This window comes from Schistocerca americana, chromosome 1, assembly GCF_021461395.2.
Source record: "Schistocerca americana isolate TAMUIC-IGC-003095 chromosome 1, iqSchAmer2.1, whole genome shotgun sequence".
NCBI classification, from domain to species: Eukaryota; Metazoa; Arthropoda; class Insecta; order Orthoptera; family Acrididae; genus Schistocerca; species Schistocerca americana.
In genome coordinates this window covers 297,861,204-297,870,994 of record NC_060119.1, presented here as the reverse complement: position 1 = coordinate 297,870,994, position 9,791 = coordinate 297,861,204, and the positions used below count along the sequence as shown (strand labels likewise).

Below are 9,791 nucleotides of genomic sequence, written 5' to 3'. Positions count from 1 at the left end.
TGTTGCAACCTCTCGATATAACACAGCATCATCCGCAAAAAGCCTCAGTGAACTCCGATGGCCGGCTGGTGTGGCCGAGGGGTTCTAGGCGCTTCAGTCTGCAACCGCGCTGCTGCTACGGTCGCAGGTTCGAATCCTGCCTCGGGCATGGCTGTGTGTGATGTCCTTAGGTTAGTTAGGTTTAAGGAGTTCTAAGTTCTAGGGGACTGATGACCTCAGATGTTAAGTCCCATAGTCCTCAGAGCCATTTTTTTGAACTCCGATGTTATCCACAAGATCATTTACGTATATCGTGAATAGCAACGGTTCTACGACACTTGCCTGCGGCACACCTGAAATGACTCTTACTTCGGAAGATTTCTCTCCACTGAGAAGGACATGCTGCGTTCGTATCGTCCTAATTGGCAAGGAAACGCTCTCCGATATACTGTCGTTTCGTTTGTGATTATTGAGATGGCTGGATGGGCAAAACCCGAAAACCAATTAAAAAAGTCTCGAAAACGACACAACGTATCGGATTTGTTTCATATCGGTTATTAAAGCTCAGTACAACCTACCCTGCAACAACCTTACATGATTTTCAGACATTCTTCCCTGGCGAACTCCTGAGCATACCTTTGTCTCCGATGGGTACCCTCTAGCATTTCAAGCAGGGACTTAGGAGTGGCGCAAAAATGGCGACTACGTTTGATCTCGTTACGGAGATAGAGACTATCGAATCCGGTTTCCGTCGAACACGAGAGGCACGGTACATTCAGCTCGCTACAGAAGTTGCAGCTAATGTGCTGAGCTAACGCAGTGCTCCGGAGAAGCTGTTACGCTAGCTCAAAAGGGAGTCGAGGCGGAACAAGCAGAGACGCCCGTCGCAGCTCTCACCGCCGTCGCGAGCGCAATATAATCTGCATGTCAAGCGCCGGCGGGCAACAGGTAGCAGCGGGCCGGCTCTGCGCTTTGCATGTCTGAGGAGCGGCCGCCGGGGCGCCGCCCCTGTACGCCCTACCTTGCTCTGCTCTGGAGTGCCCGACGGCGCCACGGCTGCTCCTGCCCTCCGACACGTGCCTCTCATCTTACTTCAGAAAACTGAGTTCACGTAGTACGCTCACAGGAAAAAAATAGTGTACTGGTTGCTCTGGAGTACTGCTGACGTATCCTAAAAGGCGAGACTATCTCTGCTCTACAGAGTCGTCTGCAAACAATCGGAGAGTGCTGCTCCTAACCATATCTTTGTCTCTGATGGGTATTGTATTGTTTGTTAACCGGGGACCTAGAAACGACGGACAGGCTTCGTCCCCGCCGCAGCCGCAGTGGTCCACAAACCCACGCCGACTACTGCAGTCCGCCGGCCGGAGTGGACGTGCGGTTCTAGGCGCTACAGTCTGGAGCCGAGTAACCGCTACGGCCGCAGGTTCGAATCCTGCCTCGGGCATTGATGTGTATGATGTCCTTAGGTTAGTTAGGTTTAATTAGTTCTAAGTTCTAGGCGACTGATGACCTCAGAAGTTAAATCGCATAGTGCTCAGAGCCATTGACTACTGCAGTCCACTTCACCCCTCCGCCGCCCTACACCAAACCCAGCACCAAACCCAGGGCTATTGTGCGGTTCGGCCCCCGGTGGACCCCCCCCCCCCCCCCCTCCCCCAGGGAACGTCTCACACCAGACGAGTGTAATCCCTATGTTTGCGAGGTAGAGTGATGGTGGTGCACACGTACGTGAAGAACTTGTTTGCGCAGCAATCGCCGACATAGTGTAACTCAGGCGGAACCAGCCCGCATTTGCCGAGGGAGATGGAAAACCGCCTAAAAACCATCCACAGACTGGCCGGCTCACCGGACCTCGACACAAATCCGCCGAGCGGATTCGTGCCGGGGACCAGCCGCTCCTTCCCGCCAGGAAAGCCGTGCGTAAGACCGCACGGCCAACCGGGCGGGCCTCTGATGGGTACTTCGCTTTTCAAAATGCTGGAACTTAGTACAGTTCGAGACCTCGAAATGAGAGTTTAAACAAGTAATGGCATATTAAAAAAGATAAAGTCTCTGACGATTAACCCGTAAATGAGCTTCTGGACTAAGTGCAGGTATAGTGCAGCTTTTCGTCCGCCACGACACTAGGAAGGGGTGGCGGCGAGCTCGACTTAACAGCTGGCTGAGTGGATGTCGGACCGTCGGGAGGGAATGGAACGCCGAAAATTGCCCGCGCCCAGACAGGACAGGAACCACGATATCGTGGGCCGGAGTTTGTCACTCTGTCCGCTGGACTAGTACGACCGCACAGTTGTGCACTAGACGATTTGATCTTTGTTTTTGGCTAGCGAAAGATGCACGTATATTCAATTTCCATTAAGTGAAATATCTTTTGCAGTGTACAAGGATCATGAAAGAAGAGTGTAGCAGAATATGATGTTCGCAGTAAACGTTTTCCGCAAATAAAGTTGTGAAGGAAGGTAAATCGGAGTCAAAATGTTCAAATATTTAAGAATTTGTCAGGGACCAAAAAGCTGAGGTCATCGGTGCCTAGACTTACACACTACTTAAACTAACTCATGCTAAGAACAACACACACACACACACACACACACACACACATGTCCGAGGGAGGACTCGAACCTCCGTCGCGAGGAGACACGTAGTGCGTGACATGGCGCCCTAGACCGCGCGTCCATTCTGCGCGGCAAATGAGAGTCCGAAGACTTCTGTCACTGCCTTGTTAGACAGTGTTCACGCGAAAATCAAGTTGAAATTATACTTTGCCTGCAGGTTTCTGCATACTGACATGGTTTTCCGACATAATTCTGTATGAACGTTGACATGAACTTGTTATTGTACTTTTAGTTTTACGAGCACTTAAATGCTTCTATTAAATAATATAAAAACTGATTCTACAAAGCGGCCCGGATTACCCATTCAGGAAAATAATTTACTCGGTTCCTTGCGTAGCATAATTTGTACAAATTTTAAAAGATATAGAACATTTAATTAAATGTTCCTATTGCCCACATACAGTATTTATTTTCCTTAGTGAGAAACTTATCATCCGACGTCCCTGTCTCTCCATTGCTCTGCATATCCTACTATAAGTTTGTGATTGCCGTAAGCTTAGTGACAACAGTGCATCCCAATTTAAGTTATACAATATAGCACTGAAGATGGTCACTCAGTGACAGAAAATCGATTTTGCAATAATAAAAAATATACGACCAATGCTGTCTCTTTTTTCAAGTATACCTGTTATCTGGTCGTAGTGCACAAGACAACATGGAGTCGCCAATCAATACTATAAGTTTATTTCACATGTAATATTGATCCTGCTTTGTCTAGGAATAATTTTGGCCTGCATTTCCAACTTTCATGATCTATTTAGAATTGTTAAGGCAGTATCATAACCGAAGAGCTCCAATTTAATTATTTAAGAAAAAAGCTGTATTTCAGATTTAAATCTTGAAAGACTAAACCTTTTCAAACAGCATGTCAACATGAAGAAATCATATTAGTTAATTCCAAGATATGACGATGCCGCACATTACACTACCGGAGACAGTTTATGCTGCAGAATGCCTTGCTACGAACAGGAAACTATGATCGAGAAATCCATTCTAGTATTATAATTATGAAAGTAACTGTTACACTTTCAAGACTAGACCAATGAGCCGATTTTGGTTAAATTGGACATGGAGATAGCTTGAACACTGGAAAATAACATAGGGAACTTTAAAATCTGGTAACGAGCGAGGTGGCGCAGTGGCTAGCATACTGGACCCGCATTCGGGAGGACTACAGTTCAAACCCGCGTCTGGCCATCATCATTTAGGTTGTCCTTGATTTCCCTAAATCGCTTCAGGCAAATGCTGGGATGATTCCTTCGAAAGGGCACGTCCGATTTCCTTCCCTATCCTTCCCTAATCCGAGCTTGTGCTCCGTCTCTAATGACCTCATTGTCGATGGGACGTTAAACACTAATCTCTTCCTCTTTTAAAATATGTTAGTACAAGCTATTTACTGATTTGAAGGGTATAACGCGAAATAAGGAAACACAATTCTACTTGAAAAAGCTATTTACGCTATGACTATTGAACTCTTATCTTGTTTGTGATAATGTTCCACGTAATACGATCCAACGTAATGTATAAAATGCTTATATAATTCTCAATGAGTTTCGTCCATGCTTCCATACTAACATCAATCACAAGCCCGTCGCATTGTAGCGACTGAGTGTCAAGCGTCTCATAGTATCTGAGACTCTCGAAGACTCTCAAAGACGGCGTTATTTAAACGCTGCACGATGAATAGAGAGACATCGTGCCTTGAAGTGTGGAACGTGAGAGGCTTTAGCGAAGCTGCATTAGATTACGCTGTACGAGCGCAGCCGTGTGTAAAAGGCAAACACGGGACGGCAGCTGATGGGATAGCATAAAGAAATATGAAAATTTGCGCTGCACAGGACTACAAACTACTTTTTATCTTTCTTCTTCAGTTTAACGCTACTTAATAATTTCGCGTTTTATTTTAGTGCCATCACCATCATTCATCATAACAAAACTACCGGTACGTTTCACCAGCTCGCAGTCTTGTGGTCCAGTCGACATGTCATTGCCAGTATTCATGCCTGATATACACTCCTGGAAATGGAAAAAAGAACACATTGACACCGGTGTGTCAGACTCACCATACTTGCTCCGGACACTGCGAGAGGGCTGTACAAGCAATGATCACACGCACGGCACAGCGGACACACCAGGAACCGCGGTGTTGGCCGTCGAATGGCGCTAACTGCGCAGCATTTGTGCACCGCCGTCGTCAGTGTCAGCCAGTTTGCCGTGGCATACGGAGCTCCATCGCAATATTTAACACTGGTAGCAAGCCGCGACAGCGTGGACGTGAACCGTATGTGCAGTTGACGGACTTTGAGCGAGGGCGTATAGTGGGCATGCGGGAGGCCGGGCGGACGTACCGCCGAATTGCTCAACACGTGGGGCGTGAGGTCTCCACAGTACATCGATGTTGTCGCCAGTGGTCGGCGGAAGGTGCACGTGCCCGTCGACCTGGGACCGGACCGCAGCGACGCACGGATGCACGCCAAGACCGTAGGATCCTACGCAGTGCCGTAGGGGACCGCACCGCCACTTCCCAGAAAATTAGGGACACTGTTGCTCCTGGGGTATCGGCGAGGACCATTCGCAACCGTCTCCATGAAGCTGGGCTACGGTCCCGCACACCGTTAGGCCGTCTTCCGCTCACGCCCCAACATCGTGCAGCCCGCCTCCAGTGGTGTCGCGACAGGCGTGAATGGAGGGACGAATGGAGACGTGTCGTCTTCAGCGATGAGAGTCGCTTCTGCCTTGGTGCCAATGATGGTCGTATGCGTGTTTGGCGCCGTGCAGGTGAGCGCCACAATCAGGACTGCATACGACCGAGGCACACAGGGCCAACACCCGGCATCATGGTGTGGGGAGCGATCTCCTACACTGGCCGTACACCACTGGTGATCGTCGAGGGGACACTGAATAGTGCACGGTACATCCAAACTGTCATCGAACCCATCGTTCTACCATTCCTAGACCGGCAAGGGAACTTGCTGTTCCAACAGGACAATGCACGTCCGCATGTATCCCGTGCCACCCAACGTGCTCTAGAAGGTGTAAGTCAACTACCCTGGCCAGCAAGATCTCCGGATCTGTCCCCCATTGAGCATGTTTGGGACTGGATGAAGCGTCGTCTCACGCGGTCTGCACGTCCAGCACGAACGCTGGTCCAACTGAGGCGCCAGGTGGAAATGGCATGGCAAGCCGTTCCACAGGACTACATCCAGCATCTCTACGATCGTCTCCATGGGAGAATAGCAGCCTGCATTGCTGCGAAAGGTGAATATACACTGTACTAGTGCCGACATTGTGCATGCTCTGTTGCCTGTGTCTATGTGCCTGTGGTTCTGTCAGTGTGATCATGTGATGTATCTGCCCCCAGGAATGTGTCAATAAAGTTTCCCCTTCCTGGGACAATGAATTCACGGTGTTCTTATTTCAATTTCCAGGAGTGTAGAATCTCCGCCGCATTATGTGCAGCCGTATTTCGTCGTGTCAGGTTACATGGAGGAAGAATTCCTCAGCTGTTCCAAATGATTTTTATTCCAACAAGCGTTTCAGTATTCGCCGGCACACTCACTTACCCGCCTACAGGCTGGAGCAGAGTTTGGCATAACACTCATCAAAAATTCCTACCGTCTGACGTCAAAACGTCGGATGTCGTCTATGGGAAGGTATGAGGTACAGAACCAACGCTCCTCCGTATGGACTGCTCGGCTATACTATGCCTACCTGAACAGCCAGACACGTGACGGAAACTGACTCAGTTGGACGTACACTACTGGCCATTAAAACTGCTAGACAACGACCATGACGTGCTATAGACGCGAAATTTAACCGACAGGAAGAAGATTTGGCGCCGGTGGCGACACCTACATCGTGCTGACATGAAGAAAGTGACCAAACAATTTCTCATACACAAACAGCAGCTGACTGGCGTTACCTGGTGAAACGTTGTTGTTATGCCTCGTGTAAGGAGGAGAAATGCGTATCATCACGTTTCCGACTTTGATAAAGCTCGGATTGTAGCCTATCGCGATTGCGGTTTATCGTATCGCGCCATTGCTGCTCGCGTTGGTCGAGATCCAATGACTGTTAGCAGAATATGGAATCGGTGGGTTCAGGAGGGTAATACGAAACGCCGTGCTCGATCCCAAAGGCCTCGTATCACTAGCAGTCGAGATGACAGGCATCTTATCCGCATGGCTGTAACGGATCGTGCAGCCACGTCTCGATCCCTCAGGCAACAGATGGGGACGTGTGCAAGACAACAACCATCTGCACGAACAGTTCGAAGACGTTTGCAACAGCATGGACTATCAGCACGGAGACGATGTCTGCGTTTACCCTTGACGCTGCATCACATACAGGAGCGCCTGAGATGGTGTACTCAACGACGATCCTGGGTGCACGAATGGCAAAACGTCATTTTTTCGGATGAATCCATGTTCGGTTTACAGCATCGTGGTGGTTGCATCCGTGTATGGCGACATCGCGGTGAACGCACATTGGAAGCGTGTATTCGTCATCGCCATACTGACGTATCACCCGGCGTGATGGTATGGGGTGCCATTGGTTACACGTCTCGGTCACCTCTTGTTCGCATTGACGGCACTTTGAACAGTGGACGTTACATTTCAGATGTGTTACGACCGGTGGCTCTTCCCTTCATTCGATCTCTGCGAAACCCTACATTTCTGCAGGATAATGCACGACCGCATGTTGAAGGTCCTGCACCGGCCTTTTTGAATACAGAAAATGTTCGACTGCTACCCTGGCCAGCGTAATTTCCAGATCTCTTATCAATTGAAAACGTCTGGTCAATGGTGGCCGAGCAGCTGGCTCGTCACAATACGCCAGTCACTACTCTTGATGAACTGTGGTATCGTGTTGAAGCTGGATGGGCAGCTGTACCTGTTCACGCCATCCAACCTCTGTTTGACTCAATGCCCATGCGTATATAGGCCGTTATTACGGCCAGAGGTGGTTGTTCCGGGTACTGATTTCTCAGGATCTATGCACCCAAATTGCGTGAAAATGTAATCACATGTCAGTTCTAGTATAATATATTTGTCCACTGAATACCCGTTTATCATCTGCATTTCTTCTTGGTGTAGCAATTTTATTGGCCAGTAGTGTACAATAGCTTGCTTACTCACGAACACTAGTCGTAAAAAAATCAACTGATATGCGAGCGAAGCTGTGGGTAGCTGATAGTTAGAAATAATAGAAAGACAAATCCTCAGGAAAATCCTACGTCATCAAGGAAAATGGTAAATTTATGAGACGACACAAACATGAACTCTACATACGCGTAGAAAAAATACCAGATGCCATTCGTAGACGGGGCGTTGTTTATTATGGGAACATACAAGATGGAGCAGTTGGATCTTGTGATACTTTCTCACCAATAAAACGAAGGAGAGTTGGTAGAAAAGACATGCAGGAAGATATGAAAACCGTGTTCCGCTATAGAAGATCTCTAGGAACATCTTGGTTTCCAAGAAAAGCCACAACTAGAAACTGGCAAAATATGGACTGACAGGAGGAAGGAACCGCACAGAGAACGAATGTGGGAATACAGGGCTGAAGTTAAATCACGGGCTTAAGGAAAAGAAATTGATCCAGACATGGTCAGTAGGAAAAGGAGAAGAAGAAGAAATCGGCCAACTAGAGCTGTGGAAGCTTTATTTCTGGAATACTGTCAGGTACCTCCTCACAATGCGTTTCCCTTAGAGAATGTAGGAGGTGAAGACCGTGTGCCAGGGATTCACAGCACCGCTCAGACCTGCAGGCTTGTTGCTGTGCGTGGAGCGCAGCGGACTGGCAGAGTCTCGATGCAGGCAGCGCTGGTCTGGGTATGTTTGTGTGGTGCGCGGGCACCACGCCAGCCGCCCATCACGACCGTCACCGCCACGGGAAAAACACGCCTGTCAAAGAGCTCCGGATTTTGTTTTTATGTCTGCCGTCGCCGCCGCCAATTCTGATGACTGATATCGCCGGAGATGGGCGCGCGTTACGATTATCGCTCGCTCAGCGCGCTGGGCCGCTATTCACGGACGGCTGACGCGGCAGCGCAACGTCACGGCTGTACTGTGACTGATAATGGTACGGCTGCGCGTTCTGTGGGCGGCAATTGACCCGTGAATGATTATTCCTGCCCTGCACCCAGGAAAAAAAAGTTGGTGACAAAACGCCAATATTTATAAACCCCTACTAAACAGCAAGAACACAGACGCACCTGGACAAAAAATGTTCACACCATTAAGGCACACTTTGTCTTGAAATTATACAAGTTTTGTAAGTAGACGACAGTTTTTTTTTTTTTTCCTCAAGTGTATTTCGTCACGAATGGCCATGAATTACGAACAGATGTCTCGGAACATTATACTAAAGCGGAAGCAGTAGTAATGAACGGGATCGGAAGCAATATTTGCAACTTAGTTTTGCAGTATGTAACTGGAATCAGCCCAAACAAATCCTGCTTATCAAATGGTTCAAATGGCTCTGAGCACTATGAGACTTAACATCTGAGGTCATCAGTCCCCTACAACTTAGAACTAAAACTTCCTGGCAGATGAAAATTGTGTGCCGGACCGAGACTCGAACTTTCGCGAGCAAGTGCTCTACCAACTGAGCTACCCAAGCACGACTCGCGCCCCTTCCTCACAGCTTCACTTCTGCCAGTATCTCGTCTCCTACCTTCCAAACTTAACAGAAGCTCCCCTGCGAACCCTGCAGAACTAGCACTCCTGAAAGAATGGATATAGTGGAGACATGGCTTAGCCACAGCCTGGGGGATGTTTCCAGAATGAGATTTTCACTCTGCAGCGGAGTGTGCGCTGATATGAAACTTCCTGGCAGATTAAAACTGTATGCCGGACCGAGACTCGAACTCGGGACCTTTGCCTTTCGCGGGCAAGTGCTCTACCAACTGAGCTACCCAAGCACGACGTCCGCAGCTCGTGGTCGTGCGGTAGCGTTCTCGCTTCCCGCGCCCGGGTTCCCGAGTTCGATTCCCGGCGGGGTCAGGGATTTACCCTGCCTCGTGATGACTGGGTGCTGTGTGATGTCCTTAGGTTAGTTAGGTTTAAGTCGTTCTAAGTTCTAGGGGACTGATGACCATTGATGTTAAGTCCCATAGTGCTCAGAGCCATTTTGAACCCAAGCACGACTCACGCCCCGTCCTTCCAGCTTTACTTCTGCCAGTATCTC

At 48.9% G+C, this 9,791-nt stretch overlaps 1 non-coding gene across 1 annotated transcript; it reads right to left on the bottom strand.

Annotated features, from left to right (window-relative positions):
• Positions 1 to 9,451: 9,451 nt before the first annotated feature.
• On the bottom strand, positions 9,452 to 9,526 carry Trnas-cga. The gene has a single exon. It is a non-coding gene; the product is annotated as a tRNA-Ser (tRNA).
• Positions 9,527 to 9,791: the final 265 nt, after the last annotated feature.